The sequence below is a fragment of the Dasypus novemcinctus genome, chromosome 18 (assembly GCF_030445035.2).
Source record: "Dasypus novemcinctus isolate mDasNov1 chromosome 18, mDasNov1.1.hap2, whole genome shotgun sequence".
NCBI lineage: Eukaryota > Metazoa > Chordata > Mammalia > Cingulata > Dasypodidae > Dasypus > Dasypus novemcinctus.
In genome coordinates this window covers 41,132,861-41,150,489 of record NC_080690.1, presented here as the reverse complement: position 1 = coordinate 41,150,489, position 17,629 = coordinate 41,132,861, and the positions used below count along the sequence as shown (strand labels likewise).

The following is a 17,629-nucleotide window of genomic DNA, read 5'->3' as shown; positions in this document are numbered from 1 at the left end:
TTTTACTCAGCAAGTATTTGTTGAGCCTATCTGTGTGTCTGGTTCTGGAATGGCTGCAGAAGGCACCTGGCATCTAAGGTTTCCCTATTCTTGTCTGTCCTACCCTTCTGCCAATTAATCGCTATCTAAAGTTTAAACTCTAAACCAAACTTTTGACACTTTAAAGCACTTTAAAAAAGAGAAAAATGAAACAAAAAAAAAAAAAACCTTTTACAATGGCAGTAATCAGCCCTGCATCTCGATAGCTGACTCTCCTAAAGCAGGGGTTCTTAACCAGGGGGCCATGGACCCCCTGGGGGTCCGTGGAAAGATTTCAGGGGGTCCCTGTGCTTGAACTGAAAATAAAAATAAAAAAATTTGTTCTTTTGGAGACGTGTTGGTGCAGGTGCGATGTATTTATTAAATAACACACAGTACAGTGTGGACTTAGTCAGGGGTCCATGGTTTTCAACTGACTGGCAAAGGGGTCCATGGAACAAAAAAGGTTAAGAGCCCCTGTCCTAAAGGACTGGATGAGGAGGGTGAGGCAACGGTGGTGTACAGACTAAAGGACAAGGTCCTTCCTCGGAGCCAGGCCAAGGAGACTCAGCCATCGGCCACGGGGCCCACCAGAGGCTGCCGTGGCTGCACCTGAAATCTTGACTTCAGAGTACGCTATTAGCAGAAATAGCAGCAGCTTGTATTCGTCCATGCTTCCCCCAGGCAGCACGGAGCACCCTGCAAATGTGACTCATCATCCTCAGTGAGGCCGCAGAGAGGGGAGGCAGGATGACTGCTTCAGCCGGAGGGGAAGGGGGCGGAGGGGGCTCAGGGCTCAGCGGCCTCGCACGGAGGTTGGCGTGTGCACGCCTGAGAATGGAGGCGGCCCCTGCTCTTGGAGGCTGCTTCTCCAACTGGCCCTGGAGGAGAAGGAGTGGGATCCCATCCTCAGGGGAGCACTTGGCACAAAGTCTCCGAGGACCCCCAGACACGTCCCCCCCGCCCCCCACCGAAGACTGAAAGCCATGGTCAGGCACACCGTTATCCAGCCTGCCCTGGAAGCCACTGAAATGCCACACAGCATCAAAGAGCCTCCATCAAGACTGTTACTAAACCTTCCAGAGGGCCCAAACTGTCTGTGTAATCTTTAGGGAGACTCACCCAATGGTAGGGAGACACCAGCCCCCAAGGGACAGTGGAGCCGTGGATAAGAGCATGGGCTCGCTGAGGGTGCAAACTGAGCTGCCTCTCGTTAGCTGTGTGACTGTGGGCAAGACGCTGCACCTCTCTGAGCCTCCATTGCCTCATCTTAGTATGGGGAGTCTAAGAGTGCCCACCTCATGAAACAGGCAATGTGCATGTGCTGCCAAGCATGCCACAATGTTGGCTGAAGCAAATGAACGCAGTGACTGGTGTAACTTACACTACTGTAGTCATCGTAAGTCCCCACCTCAGTATGGGATTTGACACTTGACACGGCACCGTAATACCCGTTAGCCCATTTGACATTTGGAGTAAGGCAGTGGCAGTGGTGGGGGGGGTAGTGGAGGCAGTTGTTAAAATTATTGTTGGGGTTATTGTTAGCCCCATATTAGAGGCGAACAAGGTGCCCACCTCTTGGTATCCTGGAGGGGTCCCTATTTACCTGCTGAGCCAGCACCCTGGCCAGTTGGTGTTCCTCTTTCACACTCAGAAGGAGCCAGATGTTGAGATTGGATCCCACAAAAGACACGTTCCAATCTTAACTGGCGCTCCTGCGCATGTGAACCCAGTTGTAAGGAGGGCCTCTTGAAGTTCTTGTGGTGTCGGGTGAAGCCCACCTACTCAGGTGGGTCTGAGGCTATGGGACTGGAGACCTTATAAAGAGAGGAGATCAGACACAGCCAGAAGGAGCCAGAAGGCAGAAGAGCAGACATGGGAGAACGTCTCGGGGACAGAGGACGGCCGTCACCAGGATGCTGCAGACCCTGGCCGGCACCTTGGCGCTGGTCCTCTGGCCTCCAGACCCATGAGACCCATCGTGTGGGACTTGTCATAGCGGTTCCTGCAAACTAAGACACCCAGTTTCCGCAGGCAGCCACGTGCTCGCACCATGGATGAGGACTCTGGGAACAGAGGGGTGTGGTGGCATTGTGACGGGGTGAACGGGCAGCTGAGGCTGGACCACCCGCTCTGGGCTCCCAGCCAGCTGCACTGAGCAGAAACGGCCGGTGCGGTGGCTCACAGGTGAATGCACTGTCCAGGGTCCACACAGGTGTCACATGTCCCTTGTTTTGTAAAAAAAGACCAACATCTACAAATCAGGAACTCTTGGACCAATGTTTTTTTATAATTCCATATTCATCTCTGGTTCTTCTTGAAAAAGAACAGCTCAACGTGGCTGGGCCCCAGCTGCACCGGATGACAGAGCTGCGATGCAGCTCCCACTTGGGGCAGGCATGTGCCACTTAGACCCTGAGGGCCACCACATTTGCTTGGTGGCTAAGAGACAAACAGCCGGGCTTTGAATCCCAGCTCGCCACACAAGCTGTGTGACATGAGACCCTCGGTTCTACAGATGAGCTCTGCCTCAGTTTCCTCATCTGTCAAATGGGAATAATAACAATCCCTAACTATAGGTGGTTATTCAAACGAAATGAGTTCATATGTGCATAGGAGAAAAGCTCTCTGATGGATAAAACAAAAGTACAGTCATGAGCTTCTGGTCTCCAGCTCACCATAAGGACAGGGATTAGAGAAAAGGAGAGCGGCAGGCCATGGCTTGATGGTCTAAGTGGACCCTGAGCCTCGACTGATAACAAAAGGGCCTGTGCGAAGGACCAGCAGGTACTCCCTGCAGAAGATGGTTTACAAAAGCCAGGGGAACTCAACCCCAGAGGACGCTTGTCAGTCATTTACTTCCCAGGGCAACAGAGCTGAAAGGAAACTTCAAGACCAGCCAGCCAGTACTCACCTAATACAGTAATAAAAGGAGAAACTGAGGCTCAGGGGGAAAGGGACTGGCCGGAGTCCCTCAGCCATCTGCAACAATGCCAGTCTTGGTCTTGGATCTCCAGGCTCATGGTGGAGGGGGCAGGGGATGAGTCTGACCCCCCAGAACACCCTCGCCCCAGCACCCAGCACCTCCAGGGGCTTCTGGAAACTCGGGCCGGGAAGGAAGCACCCACCTTTCCCCTTGAAGCCTCCGACCTCCCAGAACACACAGTCTGCCCGTCCCCTTCCATCCCTTAGACAAATTTACTTAGCACCGATATTGAAAATGCAATTGAGCTAGAGTTTTATTGCTGAAATTAAACAGACCGGGATGAAAAAAAAGGAAACCAGCACTTGTCAACTCACCAGAGAGCTTGGCTGTGATCAAAGTTGCTAAAGGGCAACATCACATTCAACTCCTGGCAGCAAAGAAAGGCCCCAACCTCCCCCCCCCCAGGAAGGGCTCCCCAAAGATGGGGTGCTGGAAGGTCCTTCCCGTGGCCCCCTGGCTGGGCGCTCCCAGGCACCCTGCAAGAGCCCTGCCCGCCTCTGACAGACGGCGCGAGGAGAACACGTCTGGTGAAGTCATCTCCATCAGCTTCCATGAAACCACGCCACGGAGGGCCGGAGCAAAGGGCTCTCTGCCCGGCTCGAGAGAAAGCAAAATGCTTTCGGGGTTGAATCACTGTTTTCCTTTACTCCCTTTGGAGATCAGCAGAGCCCACATTCGGCCGCGTTCGTGGACTTGGGACTGGAAACAGCTGCGCTCTAATTACATGTAAAGTATACCAAAACATCCCTTTTATCACAGACTGGAAATCTGTTAGCATCTGTCTCTCCTTTGTTTCTTCCACAAGATACAAGCTTGTTTCTACATTTTTCTCACCTGTAGCGGTGATTAAAATTCATTATAAATGAAAGGAGTGAACAGAGAAACAAGTTCCTCTGTGTACTGTTCTAAACTCAAATTAGAAACAGCTGTTTGCTAATTCATGCAGCGATGTTTTGTCGTGCTCTGTGAATCAATAATAACTCACCCTATTGCTGCAGAAATTTTTGGATAATCCATATATTTAACTCGGCGTTGGGGTCTCCAGGCAGGATGGCTGCAGCGGAACTTGCCGCCCGTCCTGGGGCAGGCGGGAGAGGACTCTTGCTCCACACACTGGAGACGTCCACTGCTCCCCCAGCGAGAACCCAGGCACAGGCCCTGGGAGAAGGAAACCCTGGCAGAGTCTCCTCCTCCTCTCCCTGGAACCACCACCAAAAATTAAAAAAAAAAAAAAAAAAAAGGACTCTGATTAAACGCAAACCACACACTTCCTCCAGCCGCCGGAGGGAACAGCAAAATTAAAAGTCTAATTGGTACGCGGAACAATTTAAAACTATTAAGTATAGGTGGAGCTTCTCTGTGAGAAAATAATCCTCTGATCGGGATTAGGCTTGTTTGGATAGTATTTTTTCACATCCATACGTTTTAACTGCAAAAGCTGGAGTACAGTCTAGAGCGGCCTCGGGAGCGCCCGAGCCGCGCCAGGGCTGCCTAGGGCATCTTCTGGGCCAGCCTTTGAGGAAAGGGCACGTGGCATGCACAGATGCACCCTGATCTGGGAGCCTTGGCAGAAAAGGCTTTGGGGGAAAGGGTGTTTCTTTCTTGGTGGGGAGGGAGGGGGCCACTCCTTGGAGGCCTGCAGTGGCATGTCAAAACCAGTCTGCCCTGGCTAGACGCTGCCTCCGGGAAGTCTGCTCTGACTCCCTCCACCAGCCTCGGAGCCCTGCCGAGGCCCATTTCTCATCCAGACCTGGGGTTCTTGGAATCACTGCCTGTCATCTCCACGCTTGGGGTCTGGGACATGCTCACAATGAGCCCCTTTTTGACCTGGACACTTGCACCACCTCCCAACTGACCCTCAGTCCAGTCGCGCAGCAGCCGCCACCTTCTGTGTGCCAGGCCCAGTGCCACACTCTCCATAAGCTTTCCCTCATTAAATCCTCATCATCATTTCCCCCTTTTACAGACCAGGCACCCAAGGCTCCAAAAGGACACGGAGTCCGTGGCAAGTAGGTGGAAGAATGCTGGAACGAACCCGTATTTTTGCAGAGGGCCATCAGGATGGCCCACTGTTCCTGGGCGCACACTGAGCCCCCGCCTTCCAGTCCCACCTCTGAGCCTCTGTTCCTGCTGTGGGCTCACCCAGGTGGGCCCTCCACCTGGCCACTGCCTACCCAGACCCCACCTGCTCCTCAGGACCCAGCTCTGCCGCTTCCCGGGCCACCCCAGGAGGCGGCCCGCACAGCCATGAGTCCAGTCCTTCCATCCTGGTGCCTGTCTGGGTCAGCAGGAGATGGAGCCCGGTCCCCAGTGCATCCAAGGGGTCCGCAGTGTGCAGGCCTTGGGGGCAGCAGCGTGGGCTGTAGGGAGTTTTCCACGGAGAAGGCCAGTGGATGTCCAGACAGCTCCAATCCCGGGCAGAATCAGGATGGGGTGAGCACAGAGGAGGCGCCACCTGGCAAGGCAGGGCTTTGAAGAAGGAGTAGGAGCTCCACTGACCTGTGTCTCCAAAATGGACACTTGTACCTTGATGACTACAAGGGGGAGCCAGTTACTAAATAACGCCGGTGCACCTCGTGCGAACGGCAGTGCCCCTTGGTTCTCCTTTCAGCCTTCAGGTGGGAGCTGCTCATCTATAATTCCTCTCCAGCACTTTAACAAAGAAAGCAGACCCAGCCAGGCCAAGCATTTTCAGAATGCAACAGCCTCTGGTTGGAATGACACGACCATGGGTTTTTTCCTACGGGTGTTTGCTTGTATCTGGTTTGGTTTGGTTTGTAATTGACTTTGAAGATTACTGTTTCCATATAGCAAAATCATACTGGTTTTCCATTTACAGAATTAATTAAATGAGTAAACTTAAGTACAAAAAGAGAACTGCTTTAAAGAAAAATACCAGGAAAATCATATCATAGCACTGGTGACAAACACATGTTGCAAAAAGCATGGCAGAGGCGTGCAGGTGACAAGGGATGGGGATGCACCAGTCCAGACAGAGGACAGAGACCCTCACAGCAGAAGGAACGGGGCCACCAAGCTGGGAGAGAAGCTTCAGCAGCAGCAAGTGGCCAGCCAGGAGGAGGGGAAGCTTCCAGGGTGCAGTGTGAGCCCATCATCAAGACCTTGAAGGCCAAGCAAAAGAACCCCAACACTTCACTGCCCAGGTCCCAAGATCCACGCACGGCGCCCCGTGAGCTGGACCCGCAGACCCAGTCCGGGGCCCTTTCCAGGCCTCCCGTCGCTCCAGTCCTAATAACAGATACCCCAGAAATAGACCCTCACCCGTCAGGCAGCAAGACCCATTTCAAGGACCCCTGTGCCAGGCACCCACCGCCCAGAAATCCAAAGAGGCAAGACCTGCCGTCCGCAGAGGGCAGCCTCCTGCCCAATTAGCACGGCACCTCATCCCAGGCGGGGGCTGATGCCCAACTCACCTTGGACGGCAGGGGTGCAGGCGGCCAGGCTCCCCCAACCCCTCAGGACACCTGTGGAGACGGCCCTGGCATGGCTCAAGGAGTCCAACACGGAGCCTTTCCTCCAGCCTCGGACGAAATCACGAGCGACGTGCCAGTCAGCCTGTGCTGTTCCCAGAGTCACATCCTGAACCCCCGGGGATGACAAGGAAGGCTGTCGTCTCACGCGCAGGGGGCGTGAGGACGCAGAGACCACGCATGGACCGAGGTCTCCACCCCATGGCCGCTCCCGGGCTTTGCTCCCCGATCCCCAACACATCGATTCCTTCTCTTCCCCAAACTACACGGCCTTGCTCTGCAGAGCCCTGACCACTGAAGCCTGAATGCAAATGGGAGACGAGGTCACCCCGGGGGACGTCGGCCCGTCGGATCCAGGGCGAGCCTCCACGCGTGGACTGTCCTCCACCTCCACCAGCCAGTGAGCCGGGGACCTGGATCAAAGGGCTGGCTCAATCCCACCTTCTGTCTACACTGCAAACCCTTCTTGATACCAGACCAACCAAAACCTGTCAGGCTAGGTGTGGGGAATCAGCGCCCACCCTCGTCCACCCGCCATTGTGCCCATTCCAGGGGGGTTCCAAGGTTCTGCGGGGACACAAACAGCCCAGGCTGGGCCCCCGGTCCTGGCACACTCCCCACCCCTCTGAAAGCCCCATGCCCAGACCCCAGGGTGTGGTCCCCGGGGCCCCAGGAGGGGGCAGGCGGGACAGGGCTGTCTTGGCGAGCGCAGCCCCGGCTCCTCCAGGGGGAGCAGACGTGAGAACGTGCCAGTTAGGGCCCGAGAGGTGCAGCTGGGAAACACCTGTCCTAAGAGCCCGCTGCCACCCGGGTCCCCTCGGCAGCCCCCACCCCTCAGGCCCTGCCTCAGGCCCCAGGGACCACTCCCAGCTCTCGGAGCTCAGAGCAGCTGAGGGCGGGTGCCAGGGCAGGGTCACGGGCAGGGCATCGGGGTGGGGCCTGAGCCAGGGCTTGGGAGGTCTCACAGCTCAAGGCTCCCGAGGGACGCCCGGGGCGCCAGACTCGTCAACATGGAGCTGCCTCCTGCCCCTCCGGGCCTGGCGCCCCGTCCCCCCACTCCAGGCTGCGCCGGCCCCGGACCACGAGGCCAGAGCCCTTGGTTCTGGGCTGCTTCACCCCGAGCAGTAGGTGGGAGGGACAGCCCTCAGCGCTCCTCGCCTCACCTGCAAAATGCAGCTGGTAGGACAGACACGGCAGGTGGTCAACGAGGTCAAGAACGAGCCAGCGAACCTGTCGATGGGCAAATCCATATTCTAACTCTCACGAAACCAAACACCAGTGAACACAGTGTGGCGCCTCTAACCCAGGCTAACTGAGGTCGGAGGAGGCAGTGAGGAAGGGCAACTCTGCACATTTCGTCTTGCAGATTCCCCATATGGTGTTGCGCCCACAGATGCCGCATGTGCACATGATATATGTACACCAAAGTCACTGACATGTGCTACACGCTGCTGTGTGGTTGCTCCACGCCACATGTACGGTCGCATTTAATACTCACCACCGTCTTGGGAGGGAGTATTCCTAGCCCTGTTTCACAGGTGAGAAAACAGAGGCTTACAAAGGATAAAGAACATGTCCAGGGTCCGGCAGGTAGGACAGGTGGAGAGGCTGTGCTGCCGCCCGCTGTGGGGTGCCTCTGCGTGAACGCACCGTATCTGAGGGCACGAGACCGAGGGAGCTGAGAACATCCCCAAAGGGCCGGCTTCCCTTACGGCCACACCTGGGAGCCAACCAGGGGCAGCCCGGGGCCGCGGCAGGGTCCTGCCCACCTTGTCAGCCCAGGCCACCTGCCAGGGGGACGCTCCTCGGGCCAGAGGGTCTGACCTCGAGTCACAGACCAGTCACCCTTTCGACTCAATCAAATCCCCTCCAAGGCCCAGATCAGTCACCCCTGGCATCTGGGGAGACTGAGGCAGGCACACCCCCAAACACTCGCTGTTAGCCCCTGCAGTGGGCCGAGAGCTGGCTTTATCTCATCTCTCCCTGCTCTGGGCATGCACAGTCTTGGTTCCACTCTACAGAAGAGGTGCGAGGGGTGGGTGGCGAGACCAAGGACTTGCTGTGGCTTCTGGCGGCCACACCACAGCCCCCTCGGACTCCAGCCACAGTGGGGGGCCAGTGCTGAGCCCCACATCACGTGCTCACCTCCGGGTGGGCTTGGGCAGAGAGAGTCACACGCCCCAGGGGCAGCCCTCACCAGGTGGGGGCATGAAGCCAGTGGGCCAATGCCCTGGGCTCCCCGCCTTCGGATGCCGGCAGAAGTCGTGAGCCCCATGCCGCACCCCCCAGAGCCTTCCCTCCTGCCCCCTCCCAGCTCCTGCCACCTGGGAGCACCTCCCCAGCAGATAACCGCACCCAAGGCCTTGCCTGGGGACCCACCCACAGCACTCAGCTCAGCGGAACCGGTTTGGAAGTCAAGGCTGTCACACTCCGAAGGCCACTCTCTGCCCCCAGCCAGGACTTGCCACAGCTGGGTCACCGAGAGACCGCCTGCCAAGCCTGAGCCCAATCAGCACACCAGATTGTCTTCGGTCATCAACGCCACCTCTCTGAGCATAATCCTAAATAATTATAGGCATGAAACTCTGGCTACAATGTTCTGGTGACAGCAATGTGTATGCCATACCTATTAAAATAAATACATAAAATTATTAAGAAAAAGAAAACTGTTCATCCATAAACTGCCTAAACTCAGGCCGCATGGAGTCCCCGCTCAGGCCTGCGTGACACGTGGGGTCTTGGTTTGCCCCTCTCCCCTCCAGACAGTGGGGGGCGGTGGATAGCTTAGCAGCTGCTGGGCCCCCCCCCCCCGGGCCTGGCAGGGGAGAAGAGGGGGCTGGGCCCCACGGGGAGCTGGGAGCCTGGGGAGGCACAGAGAGGAAGGCCCCCGGGGTCCTTGCCCCCGTGCCACGCAGCGCCACAGCCACCCGGCAGGGCCCACGCGCCCCTTAGACTCAACCAAATCTACACCTCGGCAGCACCAATTTCAGTGCGTTTTCATGGCCATCGTGGGCTTTGTGGCTGAGCTGTCGAGCCTCCTGTAGTGGAGAGGAGATTAAAGCAGTAGGTCCAGCCCCAGGAAGGCTCGGGAGTGCGGGGGCAGCTGCAAGAGGAGGCGGCCCCACTGGGCCAGGACCGCGGCGGCGAGAGGGAGGGACATCACACAGTTGGATGGGCATGTCTGGCCTCTGGAGGTGACGGTGGGCAGTCCAAGTGCGGGGCATGCAGCTGAGGACACAGACATGGAGACGGGGGCATGAGGTCCGGTGACCTTCCCTCAGGGACCCCCCGCCTGCCTCCACTTTCTCACCTCCTCACACTGTAACGGGCCTCATCTCTCGCAGCTCTACACCTGCACCTGCAGATGGATTTGAAAATGCTCCCCCTCATCAGCGCTCTATCCCTTGACCTTGGCCTTAGGGGTCAGTGTGAACTCATGCATTTAGCCCACATATCATCCTTTCATTAGACAACATTTTGCAGAGGAGGAAACTGAGGCTCAGAGGGCTGAAAAAGACCTTCGGGGAGACCCAATCCATGCACCATCCACCCGTGGCCTGTATGGGGGACGCCAAGGCCCCGGCCTTGCCCCAGAGCAGGATCCAGCAGAGCCAGGAGGAGGACCTGCTCTGGCAACGTGTCCAGCGCAGGAAATGCCAGCACCTTTGCTTTAGGGGAGACCCTCGCCACCGTCACGCCTACAGACCCCAGCCCCGGAGGAGGCTGGGTCAACTGACAGAATGAATAGATGTCAGCTGCAAGAGACCCATCACAATAGGACGCCACTCATCCAGGACCCTGCACGTGACGGGGACTCTCCTTCTCCCACTTACCCACCCCCGTGGGGGCTGTTCTCCAGCTCCCAGGGGCATCTGGGAAGGGGAGACAAGCATGGAGGCCAGGGGCCTCCCCGACGCTGCTGCTGGCCCAGGGCTTGTCACAGCAGCTCCACAGCCCCCGGCTGGCTGGTTCCAGGCTGATCTGAGCACCTGGCACAGAGCAGGCCTTCAGCTTTTCCTGCAGGGATTGACACATGAGTGTCCCAGGCAGGACCTCTGTCCGCTCGGGGTGCAGGGCTACGAAGGAACTGCATCTTCCTCGCTCCCTCGTTCGGCACCGCATCCTGCACTTGGCTTGTACTTTTCCATCTCTACCTGAGAACGTTACTAGGGTTACCCTACAGGGAACTTGCCTGGAGACAGCTTAGTAGGCCCCGAATTTCTGGATCCCTGGGAGCCCACCCAAGGCCCCTGGCACAGAGCAAATGGTTAATAATTATCTGTTTGATGACTGCACGAATAAATGGAAACAAAAAAGGATGCATTTCAGGTCCTAGACTAGAAAAGGCACTTACATTGCATGAATAAATGAATAAATGGAAAGATGGATGGATGGATGGATGGATGGATGGATGGATGGATGGATGGATGGATGGATGGATGGATGGAAGAAACACTGATATTCTGGGACCTGACCTAAAGAAGGCACTTGGTAATTATGATATGATATGAATGAATGAATGAATGAATGAATGAATGAATGAGATACCTTCATCCAGTCTTGGTCTGAAGAAAACACTTGATAATTATGATATGAATAAAAACCTGTATGAGAGAATCAGTGAATAAATGAATGACAAACCCCACCAAAAAGAAGGAGCAAGGAGCCTCTTGAGGGAGACCCCCATGAGGTAGAGGCCCAGAGCTGGGTCGGGTAGAGGGTGCAGCTGGAAGCGGGGGAGCTAATGAGCTTGACCACTTGCCTGACCCCCTGAGCCACCCCACAGAGCCTGGCCAGTGTCGCTGAGGTCCCTGGGGCCCCCGCACATTATGACAGAACGCAATTAGCCCAGCCTTTGGTGCGGCCTGCATTTGTCATTCTTTCATGTGAAAGGACCTCACGGATCCAGGGAGAGAGCAAGGGTATTTGGGGTGGGGGACACAAGCGCAGGGGTGGTGGCAGACGGAACAGCTCAGCTACCCAACCTCAGCCTGAACCTTTGGAGAAATGGCATTAAAACAAAGGAGGCACTGGGAGGGGAGAGAAGGGGTGGGGGTGGGGGGCTTCTATTTATTCAGACCAGAGCAGAACGAATGGACAGATTTAATAAGATAATAAGCTGAGATTCCAAGCTCTTAAAGGTACAGACTCAGGAATGTCATTTTTTGGAGGGGTGCAGGGAACTGCATTTTTGTCTGGTAGAGCACCTCAACCATCTGCCTATCTCCACAGAACACCCCAGAGGGTGAGAGGGTGAGTATGCACGTACATGAGGGCATGTATGCATGCATGTGGGGGGAGCACACGTCTTCCCACCAGGGGCTCCCAAACCTCACCAGAAGCCCCCGTACAAATGAACCAACACCCACAAGCAGGTGTGGTCTCCCCGTGACACATCAAGCTGCCGTTTGTAAGGGAGGAGATCGGAGGTGGGACCAAGTCCAGCCAAGTACACATGGGCACCACCCCTCCCGGGCACCACTGCCCTGGGTTTCTCCCTCCCAGCCAACAAGAAAAAGTCAGTCCTTCCCATTCACCTGGGAAGCGCCTTGCACCCATTCTTTCATTCTCTGAATATTTCCTGAGCACCTCCTCCATGCCCGCTCTGCTCCACGTGTCGGGGCGGTGGGCACACACGGCAAAGCCCTGTCCCACGGAGCCTGGGTTCCAGGCATGGCAGGACGGTGTCCAGGAAGGCTCTGGCATTGGGGAGCCCAAGTTCCAATTTTGGCTGCACCCCTGGCCCACTGTGTGACCTTGGCTATGTGACTTAACCCCTCTAAGCCTCAGCAAGCGGGGAGAACTATCCGCCTTCCTAGGGCTGCGGTGAGGATTAAATCAGATGATTAAATCAGATAATCCATGTCAAGCTCCCGAGCCCAGCGCCTGGCACACGGGAAATGCTCAATGAACATCTCACTGTTGTTTCCAGATCAGTGGTGGCGAAAGCAGAGGCTGCTGGGGAGACCCCGGGTTCGCTGCAGGCCTCCTGCCCGTGCTGACCCATGCCCCCACCCCACATGTCCCCCTCTCGTGCACATCCTCGATTCACCAGCTCTATACACCATTCTGGGGTCTGCAGTAGGAACCACCAACGTGTGAGATAAGAAAGCCGACCATACCATCTTGTAACAGAGCCTAAATGTGGAAGGGCCTTTAGGGGACCAGTCCAACGCCCACCAGTGCTTAAACCGCCCCCACACACCAAGCACTTCATCATGCAAGGGGGAAGGATGTCACCGGGAGCCCTACGTGGGTGGGACTCACAGGACCCCCGACTCCAATCAGCCTCCAAGAGGAGACGGACCTATCCAGGCACCTCTACCTGGCAGCCGTTTTGGAAAATGACATATCCACTTAGATTCCTTCTGGCCATCAACTGCGCCAGCCCTGCTCTAGGTTCTGGGGTTATGGAGAGAAGAAAACAAAGCCCTTGCCCTCAGATGGCTTACACTCTAAACCAATGGACAAAGAAGTAGGATGCCGGGGCTGCAGTGAAGAAACGTGGAGCCAGGTAAGGGGTGGAGGGAAAGGACTGGGAGGGTGGGTGCTGCTCTCTGGAGGGGTGGCAGGTGATGCTTGAGCAGAGACCTGAAGCAAGCGAGGGGCAAGGCAAGGAGGGGCCTGGAAGAGGAGCTCTCCAGGCAGGCAGAGCGGAGGTGCAAAAGCCAGAAGCTGGAGCTGGTGACTTGGGTGCATTCCAAATCTCCATTTTGCTGACATGCCAGCGTGCTGCTCAGAGGGTGAAGGCATTTGCCCCCATCCTTCAGAGATCACAGAAGCAGCTGTATTCCCACAGGGATGGAAAATCAAAACCCCAGCATCAACTTACTGTGTGACCTGAGGCTGATCTCTCACCCTCTCTGGTCTCAGTTTCAGCGACTGCTAATCCCGACTGGGCATCCTCCAAGCAGGCACTGCCAGGGGAGGGAGACCCGCTGGGGTCCCCCCGGGCCTGCCACTCTGTGCAGGACACACCCGCCCTTCCTCTCTACCCCCGTCGCACCATTCTCACCCCCGCGCCAGCAACGCCACGCGGGATTGGTACTCCTGCCAAAATAGCTATTAGCCCAGTAGCCAATAATAACACGTTATCCTATCAATTTGCTTCTGAATTGCTGTGTAATTGCAAACCGAAGTTTGCTATCTCGGTAGCCTGGTTACGACATAAACAGAAAGAAACTCCCCAGTCCCTTCCCGAGGAGACCCGGTGGCCAGCCACGAGAAACCCCTGAAGCGCCAACGCACCCCACCCCGCCCCACCCCCACCCCCGCGGGGCCCCGAGGAGCTGCTCGGGGAATATCGTCATCTGGAGGTGACAGTCCAGGGGACGGGACCTCTCGAGGCCATGCAGGCTTTATGGGGGGCAAAGTCGGTCCCAGAAGCCAGGGCGCAGGGCCTCCCAGCCAGCAGCAGAAACCACGTGCAGGAAATGGGACCGACAGCAGGACAGGTGGGAGCCAAGGGACCCGGGGGCGAGTGAGAGAGCACTCGGGGTGGGGGCCCCAGCTGGGAGGATGCTTAGCCCATCGCGGGGCAAGCTGGGCCTCCCCACGGGAGGCGGAGCAGGACGGGGTGCTGAGTGAAGGGCAGGGCAAGAAAGCAGTGCCAGGCCCAGAAATCGGGGTGCTCCCCGAAGAGCCCCCGGACCCACCCTGCAGGGCCCAGGGCAGCTCGGAGAACCCACCTCCGAGGGCCTCTCTCGACTGCACCCCTTGCTCTTCCTCCCCACTCCAGGAAAAGCTCCCGTCCTGATTGGGCTCTGCGCCGCGCAAACACTGCCCCAGCACAAGCAGGGAGCCTCCCCGAGCGCTGGCGCCCCGTGCAGGCACCGGCCTGTTTTAGTCATTTCCCCCTCCCCAGCCTGGCCAAGGCAGCGGGCTCACCCCCTGGTCGCCAGCCCGCCTCTCAGCTTACCTCTGCCCCCTGCTCGCCCGGGGGTCCCAAGGCAGGTCTGCAGGCCCGACGGGGACTGGAGCCCGAGCCCCGGGCCGCGATGCCCAGTGGCAGGGCAGGCTGCGGGCTGCAGAGGTGCCTCCCACTGCCCCACGGGTGACCTCAGCCACGGGGCGCATCCCCACCCTCTCCTCCGCCGGGAAAGGATGGGCAGGCCGCGCTGCTCCGCCGCTGCCTGGCGGGAATCCGGCTAGTGGGGAGAGGAAGCGCCTGGGGTGGGGGGGAAAGGGGTGGGAAAAGGAGCGATTGGGGAGGGAGAGGACGGGGGGGAGGCCACAGCGGGAGCCCCGCGGCCAGATGTTGACCCCGAGCTCTGGGGCGCCGTGCCTGGGGCAGGCGCGGCTCCAAGGCCTGTCCCTGAGGTCAGGGGGTGGCGCAAGGACCACAGAGAGAGCGTGGTCCCCCTGCCAGGACAGGGCGGGGGACAGGCCCTCCGAGGCTCCTGGGTGGGGTGGGTGGGGTGCCGTCTGAGGAAAGGCACTCGGCAAATGGAAACCAGGCCTCGGAAACCGGCCGGCCACAGCGGCCGCACAGCTGGGGGGTGGGGGGACCCCGCTGGCCCCGCTGCTCCCAAAGCCTCCGGGCCCAAAAGGGAGAGAAAAAAGGTGTCAGGATGATAGGGGAGACCAGCAGGGAGGGGGCCAGGCAGCGAGAGGATGGAAATGGGCTGCAACCACACAATCCTCCTTTCCTGTGCTCCGAGCACCCTTCCTTGGGGGCCCGTTAGATTCCCCAGGCCAGCTTGCCCGTAAGTGCTGTAAAAAGCCAACTAACCGCACAATTTTCCTCCCTCTGATCCCAGCAGAACTAGGCCGGTGTGGCATCCTGGGGGCCAGGCCAGGCCGGGCAAGCAGGGCTCCGCGCCCCTGGGACGTTTGTCCTGGAAGGCTGACCCTCCAGGCTGAACCCACACCCCACACCCACAAGGCAATCCTGAGACCCCATTTCCCAGGAGAGGAAGCACGGCCCAGAGACGGGAGGGGGCTATGCCCAGGACCACACAGCAGCACCGACGGCCCGGGACTGGGGAACCCCAGTGTCCTGACATCAAGAACTCAGTGGGTAGTGGAGTCACCACCCGTTCATTCATTCATTCATTCATTCGGTTGTTGGAGAAAGATTTGTGACATGCTTAGTGCTGCAGGGACTTTGCCACTGGGGGTGGGAGGCGAACAAAGGACACACTCCTGGCCCTCGGGAGCTCACAGCCCAGCGAGGGAGACAGACGTCCCAGGCGCTGTAAGTAAGTCCGTGAGGGCGAGGGAGAACAAGGCTGGGGTGGGGCGCAAGGAGGCACCCTGTGAGGAGTGGGCCCTGGGCTGAGAGCGGCAGGGGGATTGGCAGGGAGCCAGGGAGGGCGGCAGGGACGGACGGAGCAGGGGCACGAGTGGAGGTGAGCTTGAAATCGCCGCCGTCCCATCGAGTCCCGTCTGGCTCCTGCCGCCCGGCCACGTGGGTGGCCCAGGACTGGCCACTCCGCCTGCAGCTCAGGGGCAGAGAGCCACCAGCGGCCCGGCAGGGACTCCTCCCGGCTGAAGTTCTTGTTAAAAACTGTTCTCACATGTTTATTTTGAAGGGGGGATGGGAAGGGAGAAGGGAGACCCGAAGGTCTTTTTCTTTTTAGAAAGAAAAAAAAATTTTTAATAAATAAATAAAGCCTCAAGAAAAGGGCACGGAAAGGTCTTTGCATCTGTAACCACGGAACAAATTAAAATTAGCTCATTTAATCAGCTCCTAATGGCCGGGCTGTCCCGAGTGGGCCCTGGAACACAGCAAACTTCACAGCAGAAATGGGCAGGCCAATGTCAGTTTATCCTACAACAAAGGGATTTTCTAAATAGCACGATCAAAACGCAGCGAAGGCCACAGAGGGCTGGGGAGACAGAACACCCCCCCCCCATCCTGGGGGCCCCTGCCTCCCAGTTTTGTCGCTTTGAAAGGAATTGTTCTTTTGGCCTTTGTTCTAATTATCTAAACAGGCGGGTAACTCCGTTCTACAAAGAGGGTTTGAACCAGCAAAGGAGCTGCCTCGAGCCCCCACCCTACGGGCCTGGGGCCCCGCTCCCAAGCTCCACGCCTCCGCCGTTTGCCTGCTGACACCTCCCCTTCCCCATCACCACCAACACATGTGGAGACAGACACACAGACACAAACCACGGTGACGCACCCAGGTGCGCACACACAGTCATGGTCTCAGTCACGTACGACGAAGTCACACACAGCTTACATAGACAGGTGCACACACAGTTACACACAAACCACACACAGGTCCGCGCGAACACGCTGCCCACGGCTCCTCCGGTTCCTGCCGAAGAGCTGGGGGTGGGGGGCCCAGCTCACCGGCCCCCCGGGGGGACCGCTGTGCACACACCTGAGGCCCAGGCTGCTAGCAAGGACTCTTATTTCCCAGGAGTAGCTTCTCCATGCAACTTGCCACCTGGGCTAAGACATTAGGGCAATCAAGGAGAGGGAGCGCGCGGCCAGGAGAGGGGGTTTGGGAGGCAGGCGAAGGAAAGGTCAGGGTGGGGGAGCAGGGTGTTCTGAGGCAGCCCGAGCCAGGGCCTGTCCCCGGGCCGGGTGAGCTCGGCCTCCAAACCAGCAAGCCTGCAGCTGTGCGTTTCAGCCCAGAGCTAGCTAGCATCGGGGTCCCCCGGGAAAAGAAGCGTGTGAAACCTGGAGTCAGGCGGCCTGGGTTCAAATCCAGCTCCTCCACCTACTTGCTCTGAGCCTCCACTGCCTCATTTGCTAAATGGGAAACAACAATCGTCCTGGTTAACTTAGAGCACACCCAGAGCTGCCCCCAACACAGAATCACCTGCACAAACGTTTGCCGCTGTTTATCTTTGGACATGTGGATGTGGAGGCCCAAAGAGAGGACAAACAGTAGTTCGTGACACAACCAAGTCTGTTTTACACTTTTCAATTTCTTACCCTGCTCTAATCCCCAGAGAAAGGGAAGGGGAAAGAAAGCAATAAAATAAATTAAACAGAGTGTGAAGATTAGCCGACCAGAACGGTGGGAACCTCAGAAGGCTTCCCGCCCGGGGCTGGACCACACTGGGCAAGCCCTCCGCATCCCCGATGTGGATTTTCACAGCAACACTCTGGGGTGAGCACAGCGGTCATCCCCACAGCACGGAAAAGGAAGCGGGAGCCCCTGGCAGTAAGGGGGGCCGG

General features: G+C 57.6%; 1 protein-coding gene across 4 annotated transcripts in view; it reads right to left on the bottom strand.

Annotated features, from left to right (window-relative positions):
* Positions 1-17,629, bottom strand: part of ZNF423 (zinc finger protein 423) — a 327,078-nt gene that overhangs the window by 140,731 nt on the left and 168,718 nt on the right. The window contains exon 1 of one of the 4 annotated variants that reach the window (XM_012521061.4): positions 14,414-14,507. The exons of 2 other annotated variants lie outside the window; for them this stretch is intronic. The gene's annotated coding sequence lies outside the window, so the exon portion shown is untranslated. Of the gene's footprint in view, positions 1-13,327; positions 13,513-14,413; positions 14,508-17,629 lie in introns of those variants that run through there. One more of the 4 variants, XM_071209176.1, reaches the window with a different exon arrangement.